Source organism: Miniopterus natalensis, chromosome 1, assembly GCF_054644295.1.
Source record: "Miniopterus natalensis isolate mMinNat1 chromosome 1, mMinNat1.hap1, whole genome shotgun sequence".
In the NCBI taxonomy this organism is placed as follows: domain Eukaryota; kingdom Metazoa; phylum Chordata; class Mammalia; order Chiroptera; family Miniopteridae; genus Miniopterus; species Miniopterus natalensis.
The window spans coordinates 41,242,308-41,254,372 of NC_142081.1; the positions used below are offsets into that span (position 1 = coordinate 41,242,308).

Below are 12,065 nucleotides of genomic sequence, written 5' to 3' on the forward strand. Positions count from 1 at the left end.
ATAATCTTTTATATTGATTACATGTTGAAATAATATTTTGAATCTATTAGGTTAAATAAAATATACTAAAATCAACTTCATTTCTTTTCTTTTGCTTAATTTATTTTCTAAAAGTTTAAAATTCTGTTTCTACTTGACAGTGAGGCAGTGAAAAAAGAAAAAAGATACAAATACAGTTAACAGAAGGCAAATATTCAGCCTGGCCAGGAGTGGCTCAGCGGTCGACCCAGGATCCGGGAGATCGTGGTTGATTCCCGGTCAGGCACATGCCCGAGTTTCGGGCTCGATCCCCAGTCGGGATCGTGTAGAAAACAACCGATCACTTAGGACCCTTTTCCTGATTGATGGTTCCTTTCTCTCTTTTCTTCTTTCAAAAGTCAATAAAGGTGTACAAACCTATGTGTAAACCAAAACGAACCAAACCTCGAGAAAGAAATAAGAGAAGAATCCGTTCCATGCAGTACAAATTAAGACACCTCAGTAAGCGTTAAGTACACTCTTAGTGGTAATAACTTCATAGCATTATTTGCACAAGCACTTAACATAAAAATAAGTAGTAAAACAAAACATAGTTTTTATTTCTTTCTTTGAACACTATGACCCAGCCTTGCCGAAGCAAGGCCTCCAAAAATTAGGTTGCCTCCCAAAAAAAAATGGGAGAGAGAGAGTATGCTGCCAGTTGCCTTAACACACACCTCGGGTGAAAGCAACTTCTATTACACTAATGGTGGCTAACTATTGCCAAGATTCAGTGCCTAAGTAAAGATATTTAGGTAATTTTGTAAATAAAAGTCTAATTTTTGGAAAACGTAAATTGAAGAAATCTTAAATTTTTCTGTTTTAAACTTGGACTTGGTGCGATGCATTGTGGGTATGCAAATAAGGCGAGGTGAATAGAGAAATATCTTAGTATTTACATGGTGCCCTGCGTCACCGTTAGGGGGCGAAGCGGAGGATTGGCTGACTGGGATCTAAACGCCGTCCTGATGAGACACGTTTTATGTTTTATGTATTTATACATCTGAGTTTGATTTCTGTTAAATACCTTGCTGTTAAATCGAAAATGAAAAAAAATTAGCAAATAAGTTACTGACACAAAATTCAGGATGGTGGTTCCTACCTTCGATGGGGAGTTAGGGATGTGTGGCTGAAGGGCACAGAGGGGTTTTAAAATGTGACAATTTCCTTTTTCTTAAGCTGCATGGTGGGCGCAAGGGTGTTTAGTTTGTTGTTTTTTAACTGTGCACCTCCAGGGTATACACTCTTGAATATTTTGCGTATTTGTCTGCCGTTTGAGAAAAATTCCTGGCAGTGTCCTGTTCAATATTGGAGCTTGCATGCTCGGTTTCAGGTTTCCTGACCCACCTGACGCTATGGCTGCGGATGAAATATTGTATTCGAGTTGCAGGCCTCCCATCTTCTTACCTTGTGTTTTTAAAACGTGCTGTTCTTGGCCCTAGAACATCGTCCTGATACACCAAGGTTGCTGGGTCCGTCCCTGGTTAAGGCACATAAAGGAGCAACTAATGAATGCAAATAAAAATTTTAAAAATTAAAAATAAAATGTGCTGTTCTCTCCTTCGTAGCGCTCAGCTGCCAGGTCCTACCAAACTACACGGACTCCTCCCTAACCAATCCATTGATTCAGATCCACCTTGGTAACAAAACAACCTTGGGAAGGGAAACTGCAGCTCTTTTTTTTCTTTCCTACCTGCTTGTGCAAACATTCCGCTTCCCAACTTTGACACCTTGTCTGAGCTGGCACATTTTTTTTTCATTTTGATGGTTCTTTTGCTAACAAGTTGATTATATTTGACATACAATTGCATTCAATTTTTCTAATACTGTACATTTAGAAAACATGTTTATGAGATATGATTCACTTGCCATACAATTCACCCATTTAAAGTGTATTATTTAGTGGTTTTTAGTATATTCACAGAGTTGTGCAATGGATGTTTTGATACTCTTTACACATGCTTGCTACATGTAATGGAAAGTTAGATACCCATAGAGAAGCAAAGTTCCTGCCCTATGATAATAGCTACACCTCACAAGACTTGACCAGGCGCCAAGGCACTGATGCCATACATTTAAGTAGATGCAAAGGGTGAATATTTTGTGCATTGTAAATATTAATACTCTAAGCCATTACATCACTTTTCAATGTAAACAATGGAAGGTAAATACCCAAGAGAGTTGATACTTACCACCTTAACTTTTTAATTTTAATTTTTTACATAATTATTTTTTGTTCTTGAACTTGTTTGCCATTTCCATTTATCCAAAAATGGAATACAAATATATTTTCATACTTGAAAGTGTTTTACTGATTACTCAATCATATTTTAAAAAAATATTTTTATTGAGTTTTAGAGAGGGAGAGAGAGAGAAAACATCAATGTGAGAGGGAAACATGGATCGGCTGCCTCCTGCACCCCCCTAGGGGGGATTGAGCCCAAAAGGGCATGTGCCCTGACCCAGAATCAAAGTGGCAACATTTCAGTGCATGGGATGATACCCAACCAACTGAACCACACCGCCAGGGCACACAATTATATTTTTTATGACAAAATAAGTACATTAATTGAATTTTTAAACTTTTTCCACATTCTTTGAATTTAAAATTCTATGTATTAATGTTTTTCTTCTGGACTGACTTATCATTACAATTATTTGTAGTACATGTGTTATTAATCCACTATAAATTTATTACAAATTTTGATAATTATGAAAAAAAGTGTCATCTTATTGGGACTGCATTTTTTTAAAGTTGGTTTTTTAAAAATATATCTTTATTGATTTTAGAGAGAGGAAGGGAGAGGGAGAGAGAGAGACAGAAACATCAGTGATGACAGAGTCATTGATTGGCTTCCTGGATTAAGTCCTCTTTAAATTCTGTTGAAAGATTTGGAAATCTTTTAAATTACAAAAGAAATTATTGTCCAGACTTGTTCACTCCCTCGAAATGGCTGCATATATTTTAAATGGATATTTATTGGGAACCCTAAACATTTTAGATCCTCCAGGATTGTACCTGTGAAAGATTTAAGGTGGATGACAAAAGAACATTCACTTTGTGAAGTGGGTGAAGGACAATCAGTGAAAGGGAGGCAGGAAAGGCGTCGTCCACAGAAACCTCCCAAGGTGAAGCACTCCCAGCCACCTCTCCTTTATCACCAGGCCAAGCCCAGCCTCCTGTGGAAGTGAGGTTGCTCAGTGGCTCCTGCCCTGGGCGTGGATGTCGGGAGCTTCTTGGCCTAGCGTAGCAGTGATGGAAATGATTGTCCTGTGCTGTCCAAAATGGCAACCGCCACTCTCATGCGACTAGCGCATCTGAGGAACTGAGTTTTTAATTTTATTTAATTTTAATTAATTAAATGTAAATAGCAAACATGGCTAGTGGCTACTATTGGACAGCGCAGAGCAAGGAAATCTCAGCAACCTCCTGGGCTGGGTTTTCCACTTGACCAAGGGACTGGACTGTTGTGCTTTCTCTCAAGGGGAAGAGATGGGACTCTAGTCCTTTCTCTTCTGAAGTTAGATCAAAGTATCCCTCATGCCTAGCCCCCATCCCTATCCCATTACAGAGGGCCCCAGAGGAAAATCTTGACATCTGAAAGCAAAATCTTAAAGCAATGTGAAGAATTCCTGGGGCTGACAGGCAGCGTGGGTGGCAATCCAGATCCACCCTCCTGACCTCCTGACCTGCACCACTCTGAGCATCCATTGCCCTGGGGTTAAATGAATCCTTTTGTCCTGGCTGTCAGCCTTGGAGGGAAACAACCCAGAAGGAGACACTGGGCAGGATTCATTGTCCAAGGAGAGACAGGCAAACTGAGCCTGCAGGTTGGGATACAATCAATCCCAGGGTAATCTGGGTCTGTGAATGGTAAAGAGAGCACATAGAGTGGCTTCCCACATTGGGTGGTTATGAGGCCAAAACTCAGAGATGAAGGTGACTGTGTGTGTGAAAGTGACTGTGATGGTTAATTATATGTGTCAGCTTGACAGACTAAGCAATGCCCAGATGGCTAGTAAAACATTATTTCTGGGTGTGCCTGTGAGAGTATTTCTGGAAGAGATTAGCATTTGAATCAGTAGAGTGAGTGAAGATCACCCTCACCAATGCAGTGGGCATCACCCAGTCCTCAGGGGGTTCAAATACAACAAAACGGTGGAGGAAGGGTAATTTTGCTCTCTCTGGGTAAGCTGAGACAGTTACCTTCTGTCCTAGGACTTTGGCACTCCTGATTCTTGGGCCTTGGAACCACACTTCAACCATTGGCTCCCTAGTTCTCACGTTTTCAGGTCTGGACTGGAACTACACCACCAGCTTTCCCAGGCCTCCAGCTTGAAGACAGCAGATCATGGGTCCTCTCAGGCCCCATACAAATGAGCCAATCCCTCATAATAAATCTTTCCAGCCCAGCCCAATCGCTCAGGTGGTTAGTACGTCCTCCAGATATGCCAAGGTTGCTAGTTCCATCCTGCAGGTAGGGGACATTCAAGAATCAACCAATGAATGCATAAATAAGCAGAACAACAAACTGTTTCTCTCTCTCTCTCAAATCAATAAATAAAAATTTAAAAAAAATTCTATATATCTATGTATAACCTATTGATTCTGCTGCTTCTCTAGCCTGGTTCTGCTTCTCTGGAGAACCCTAATAGTGGCTCTCCTGTTAAATTCTCTGAGGAAGGAAGGATGGAAGGGGGGGAAAAAGAAAAGCAAGAAATGATTCCCACAGAAAGGTTAGTGTCTGGTTCTATGGGCTAGAGAAGGGATTGCAGGGAGGAAAGCAAGGGTGAACGTGTTGACAGGTCCTGGAGTCCCATTACCCACAAGGTCTTTGTTAAGCACACTGCATATTCGGAGCCCTTTAGGTGCATAAAAGTTACAAACATTTTCCAAAATAAGTAGCATCAAATGCTGAAGAATCATACTAAGCAAAGAAGATAAGCTAGAACAGAGCACCAGCTCCAACAAACAATAGCTCATAGAATGGAAAACGCTGATAAGAAAGTAGATTAAGTCTTATTTAAATAAGATTAGCTCTGCCAAAACAAAGTCTAAAGTATGGAGAAAAATAATGTAAAACATCTTAGCAATTAGTTACATTAATTATATCCAGAAATCACACCATTTTGGATCTATTGAATTAAACTATATTATTAAAATCAGTTTCACCTGTTTGTCTATATTCAATGGGGATTCTACAAAGTTAAAAGCTCCATCTGTACCTCAAGTTATATCTGTATTGGACAGTGCCACGAAAAAAAGAAGAAAAAAAAAAGAACCAGAGCAAAAGGAGGGTGAGCGAGAGATGTTAAGCAGGGGATGGGTACAAGGGAAGTGGTAAAAAAAGAACTACAGCAGATACTTCTATTAAGGGAATGGTGAAAAGAACTAGAGTGGGTAAGCTTTTACTAACAGAACAGCAAACAAACTCAGGAGAATGCTTCTATATTTAACAGAATGATAAAAAGAGTCCTGACCAGAGAGCTCAGCTCTTCGCTATCAACCACAAGGCTGCTTACACTTGTTAAGCCAACCAAGCCCACAGACTTAACCCAAAAGTTCCAAACAAGCCACCTCTACAGTTTAGTCTCTGTTTGTACAATGTAAACAGCCTTGTAAAAACAAGACTTAAAAAAATTGAGTGAATACTCAAGCTAGTTTCTCTCCACGGAAACCTTTAGTAAAAGGCGAAAGATTTATACGTTCTGAAGAGAAACACTAGAGTGGAATTATGGGCTGTTAATAATTTTTCAGGAAATTTCGACTCCTGGTGCACTGATGGTGACTATTTATCTCAAGAGTTGATGCCAGCAGAAGTTTATTCTGAAAATAACATTTTCATACTTAGAAAAGTTGAGTAGAAAAAAATTTTTTAACTTGAAAACTATTATACTGTTTGCAATGTGGTAAGGATATGCAAATGAGACCTGAAGAATCACACTATGTTCCAGGAAATGTCTTAGTATTCAAAATTTTCTCTGGGAGGATGTGGGGCTGGGTGGAGGGGGCCAAAGCCTGGGAAATGGGGGACATCTGTAATAGTGTCAACAATTAAAAAAATAAAAGTTAACATCACACAACTAAAAATACTTGCTCTGGGGCCACCTTTAAGGGGCAAAGTGGAGGCTTGGTTTCCTGGGCTCTAAACTCTGACCTGGTCAGCTAGAGACATTCTACTTTTATCTATTCATACAATGCGAATTTGAATATGATTTCTTTTAAATAAAGGAATTTTCTGATTGTTGGGGCAGGGGCAGGCCATGAAAATACCAAAGCACATAATGGTTAGTACAAAATTCAGGATAGTGGTTACCCACAGTGGGCAGTGAGGGGTGTGATTGGGAAAAGACCCACAGAGGGGTCAAAGGCGTTGGCAATATCCTTTTTCTTAAACTGGGAGAAAAGCATCAAGGTTTCATTTTGTTACTTTTTCAGTACATTCATATATCATATAATATTCCTACATCATATCCATGAACATTGTAAATCTTCCCCTTCATTGAGTCTACTTTTATGTCTTCCAATATAGCTTTATAATTTGACCATAAGGATTTTTTGTTAGATTTACTTTATTCTTAATACCTTGTAGTTTTGTAGCTAGTGTGGATTTTTTAAAATCACAATTTATAGTTACTTATTGCTGGTATACAGATATGCAGTTAAGTTTTTACTTATTGCTCTTGCATTCAACAATCTTACACTCTAGTTCTAATGGATTGTAGATTCTATTGGATGTTATATGCATACCACAAATCATCTAAAAATGACAACTTAGTTTTTTTTTATAAGTCCTATACTTGTTATTAACACATTGAACTGAAGTATAATTAGTATCTTTATAATAGTATAATAGTATCTTTTTCTTATTTTGGTCATAGGTTTCATTGGCCCACCATTAAATGTAAAGTTTGCTGTAGACAGGTGGGCTTCATGGGCAAGTGGTCTGTGTAGTTGCATATTCAGACCCCTTTAGGTGCAGAAAGGTTACAAACCCAGTTGCGTTGGGTCCTGTGCTCCTAAGGCTCCAGCCCTGCTATTGCCTTCATGACATTCTTAATAATTCTTGAACAAAGGTCCTACATCTTCATTTTGTACTGGGGCTCAACAGGTTTCTGGTAGAAACTTTTGATTAAGCTAGTTCCATTCTATTACTAGTTTGTGCTTTTTTAAAAATTAAACTTATTGGGGTGGCATTGGTTAATACAATTATATAGGTTTCAGGTGTAGAATTCTATAATACATCATCTGTATACTGTATTGTGTGTTCACCACCCCAAGTCAAGTTCTAGTTTGCTTTGATATATAGATATATATTTTTTAATAGTATAGGCAGGTATTGAGAGAATCATGTTTTCCCTTTTAATCTATTGTTGTTAAAAGACAAAATTCAGTGAGTAAATTTGAAGATCTAATTGGGTTTATTAAGTAATTCATAAATTGTAAGCATCCCATCTAGCAGCTAACTGGAAGAGCGCTCTCAAGGGGTTGTACAAAATAGAAGTTTTTTTATAGGCAGAAAGAGTAGGGAACTGAGAAGTTAAGAGTGGATTACTCCACGCAGGGATACATTTCTTAGGGGAAGGCAGGGGTCTTAATAGGCAGATTACCTCACTAATGTGGATCAGGAAGTTCTAAAATGATTGGTTTAAAATTTCACTTTTGGGAGAGGCTGAAACTGCATTTAGGTTAGATGTTAAATCTAAGTTTGGTATCATAGGCTTCTAGCACAAATGGGGCCATATTGGGCCTGTGGTTTCCACTAACAATGTGGAAAATTACATTCATAGATTTTCTGTGCTAAATCATCCCTGCATTTTTAACTTAAACTCAATTTGGCAATAATGTATTTAAAATATATTTTATTTTGCCCTAGCTGGTTTAGCTCAGTGGTTAGAGCATCGGCCCGTGGAGTCTAAGGGTCCTGCGTTCAATTCTGGCCAAGGGCACATACCTCAGTTGATCCTGGTCCTGGTTGGGTGCATGGGAGGCCAACCAATCAATGTGTCTCTCTCACACTGATGTCTCTCTCTCTCTCTCTCCCTCTCCCTCCCTCCATTTCACTCTTTCTGAAAAGCAATGGGAAAAATATCCTTGGGTGAGGATTTAAAAGGGGGAAAAAATATATATATATATATGTACATATATATATTATTATTCTTCCCCCAGCTGGTGTGATCCAGTGGTTGAGTGTCAACCCATGAAACAAGAAGCCACTGGTTTGATTCCCAGTCAGGGCACATGCCTGGGTTGTAGGCTCAGTCCCCAGTAGGGAGCCCACAGGAGGCAGTTGATTGATGGTGTTTCTCTCTCATTGATGTTTCTATCCCTTTTCCCTCCTCTCCCTAAAAAAAAAAAAAAAAAAAAAAAAATCAATAAAAACGTGTTTTAAATAAATTTTATATTTTTAAAAAGATTTAAATTTACAGAAAAATTGTGAAACTAGTACAGAGTTCCTGTGTACTCCACACCCAGTTGCCTCTATCATTAACATGTTATTGTTTGTTGGGAGCCGGTGACGTGTCTGCACATGGTCCACACCACCTGAGGGTCTGGAGTCAGGGACTCGACCCTCCCCACAATGACCCTTGATATTTAGAGCCCGCTATGTGTCTGGACATGGTCCGCGTAGCCTGAGGCTCTGGAGCCAAGGACTCAACCCTCCCCTCAGGTTTCTGTGGGGAGCCGAAATTAAGATAGTTACAAAGGTCTGAGCTCATGCAGGAGGCAGGATGTTTACGCTGAAAGTGTGTTTGTGCAGCCTGGGAAGAACTACTTTGTATCACCCTCACTTTCTTACCAGTTGTTTGTTACTCACTGTATAATAAAGGCGTTGAAGCCATTTGAGGCGGCACCTCATCGGAGGGCAGCCCTCCTGATCCCATAACTGTGTTTGTCTCTAATTCCCACCGCTCGAACTCAGGTTTGTTCGTCTTTCAGGCTGGTTCCTGACAATTGTTAGTATGGTTCAGAGAAGCAACACTCATGCATTTATCCAAGAAACAGCCCTTGAGGCTAAGAATGAGGCTTTGTCTAAGGGACAGTGACAGGGTTGGAGCTGGTCTGCCTCAGGCCAGCCTGCAGAAAAGATTTCACATGAGTCCAGATGATTTTGGGAGTACACTTACTAAAGCTGCGGACAGTGAAACAAGGAAGGGCTTAGCATAGAGGAAGCAACAGGAGAGAGACTAGATGGGGCTGCTTTGGCTCTCTAGAAACATGGGCAAGAAGTGAGCCAAGGCAGGGCTGCTGTCAGCTCACCGGAGAGTCAGAGAAAAGAGGGCCTTGGGACAGGTTCAGGGGTTTAGCCCAGGACAAGCTGCCGCTGTGCTCCCCTGGTTGTAACTCGTGGGGACCCTTAGAGTCTAGGAGATTCATGCCAGTGGGGAAAGAAGAGGAGGAAGGGAAAGGCGCGGGCATGATCCTGGGAGGGAGAGAGCACGCTGGGTCCTTCATCTTGAGGGTTTTATTTATTATTATTATTACTTATTGATTTTAGAGAGAGAGAAACATTGATTTGTTGTTCCACTTATTTATGCATTCATTAGTTGCTTCTTGTATGTGCCCTGACCAGGGTTCAAACCCCACACCTTGGCATATTGGGATGATGCCACCCAGGCCAGGCTGTCTGGAGGGTTTTAAAGGCCGGGAGTTGCCTGGCCAGCATGGCTCAGTGGTTGAGCATTGACCTATGATCCAGGAGGTCACGGTTTGATTTCTGGTCAGGGCACATGCCTGGGTTGCCGGCTCTGTCCCCAGTTGGGGGCGTGCAGGAGGCAGCCGATCAGTGACTCTTATCATTGATGTTTCTATCACTCTCTCCCTCTCCCTTACTCTCTGAAATCAACAAAGATATATTAAAAAAAAGAGAATAATTTATCAAAAAATAAAAAAATAAAGGCTGGGAGTTTAGGGAAGGATCTCAATATAATATTCATCAGCTTTCGCCGGTGTATCCTTTTGAGTCTTGGTCTTGTCGCTGGTGGAAGTGGTGTTCTTGCAGTGTCTTGAGGAAAAAAAAATTCCAGGGACCCACAAGAGAGGATGAGGTTTGGTGGCAAAATTTATTCGGGAAGCAAAATTAAAGAAGTTCCCCAAAGTCCCACCTCTTTCCATCTCACCATAGAAAATCAGGGCCAGAGATGTCCAGAGATCCTGTGCCATATTAAAGCTTAGTTCAGCCCTAGCCAACTTGGCTCAGTGGTTAGAGTGTCGGCCTGGGGGACTGGAGGGTCCTGGGTTCCATTCCGGCCAAGGGCACCTACCTGATTTGCAGGCTCCATCAGGCCCTGTCGGTGCGCATGTGGGAGGCAACCAATGGATGTCTCTTTCACATGGATGTGTCTCTCCCTCCCCCCACCTCCCTTCTATTCTCTCTGAAAAACAAAGGAAAAAATATCCTCAGGTGAGGATTTTAAAAAAATAAATAAAATAAAGCTTGGTTCAGGCCAGCATTTGGTGAGCTTAGCTGGAGTTCCCGGCTGCAATCCGCAGCTTTGCTGCTGAACCCAGGCTCCTGCCGGGGGTGTGGAGTCCCTGCAGCCACCGGCCGGGCAGCTGTGGCTACAGAGAGAGAACTGGAGGACGCAGGAACCTGTAGGTCGCAAGCCAGAGTTTCTTTGTTCACCTGGAATTATGTATTCGCAGGCTTGGGAGGAACCAGAAGTTCATTCATAATAACTACTAATTAGTTTCTGAAATTTTCGCGGGCTTGCATTGGCTCCACCCCCCTCAGCCAATGAGCTTTCCCCCAGGTTAGATTGACAGGCTTCCATGGTTCAGCCCCTCCCCCTGCGCCATTTTGACTTAAATGCGCATGTCCTTATCGTCCCCTGCCTCCCCTCCCCCAATTCAGCACCCCAGCGGGGAAGGGAGGGGTGTTAATGCCCTTGAAGGGACAAAGCTTCCATTCCCTGGGGTGTGAAGCTGTAGCTTCCTGGTGAAACAAACAGGCCTCTGCTTCCCAGCTGAATATGCTCAGCAGTGCTCCCCCTTTGCTTCCTTTCCCCTCAATAATTCCCCAACTATGGTAACAGCCTCCTCTGATTGGTCTCGGCAGGGCAAGGAGTCATTAGCGGTTGCAGCTGGTGCTAGCATTGCCCACCCGGTTTTGCTGCTTTTCTGAGCCTGGAGCTTAAATACAACTGAAGCCTAGATGTTATCGCTAGAGAGGCAAAGTCAGGGGGGCCTGGCCAGGGATATGTCAGGGGAGAAAGGCTACCCTGGGGGTGAGGTCCAGCACCGCTTTTGCACGTTGCTAAGCACTCTGGGCTTTCCACCTTGGTGACCTTCTGTATCTGGCTGTAAGCTGCTCCTCCAGTTTGTTCAGCTGTGTTTCCCCATTCCACTTGCCAACAAATTTTCCTAGCTTCTTACAATCCTGCCTCACAGTGAAGAAGAGGTGGAAGGAGGGATGGTTCCTGTTATGGGAGGATTACACGAGTGGGATTCCTCCCTTGCTAGTGGGAGTGGGGTTCTTGGGTGCCACTAGAATGAGCACTTACAGAGGCCCTCATGGCAGGATGAGATGTGGAAAAAGGCTTTATTTTCTTGGAGTTACATTCCTTGGGTTTAAGGCCCCATGTCCCTTAACCCAGTCCTGAAAAAGGTGCAGCTGGGGCTTTAGTAGAGCTAAAAGCAAAGCCAGTGTCCAGAGTTTCCATTTCATGGTGGAGTGGGGTCTGATGTAGCATTAGACTAGATTTAGCCCATCAGTCCATTGTGTGGGTCCCACATGGCTGTGAGCCATGTGGGAGAATGCAAGGCCTCCAGGGCCTGCAGGCCAGGAGTCAAGCCCAGGCCAAGCGAGAGAGGCAGGGGAGAGAGACGGGGAGCTCCTTTGTTTAGAGAGGGGGTGGAGAGCCCGGCCGGGCTTGGCTTAGCAGTTGAGCATCAACCTGGGATCAAGGCGATCGGGGTTCGATTCCCGGTCAGGGCACATGCCCGGGTTGAGGGCTCGATCAATGACTCTCTCATCATTGATGTTTCTCTCTCTCTCTCTCTCCCTCTCCTTTCCTCTCTCTGAAATCAATAAAGATATATTTAA

At 42.3% G+C, this 12,065-nt stretch overlaps 1 non-coding gene across 1 annotated transcript; it reads right to left on the reverse strand.

The window, feature by feature from the left end:
• Positions 1–5,631: 5,631 nt before the first annotated feature.
• LOC148094107 (U5 spliceosomal RNA) lies at positions 5,632–5,749 on the reverse strand. Its single transcript, XR_015716386.1, has one exon. It is a non-coding gene; the product is annotated as a U5 spliceosomal RNA (small nuclear RNA).
• Positions 5,750–12,065: the final 6,316 nt, after the last annotated feature.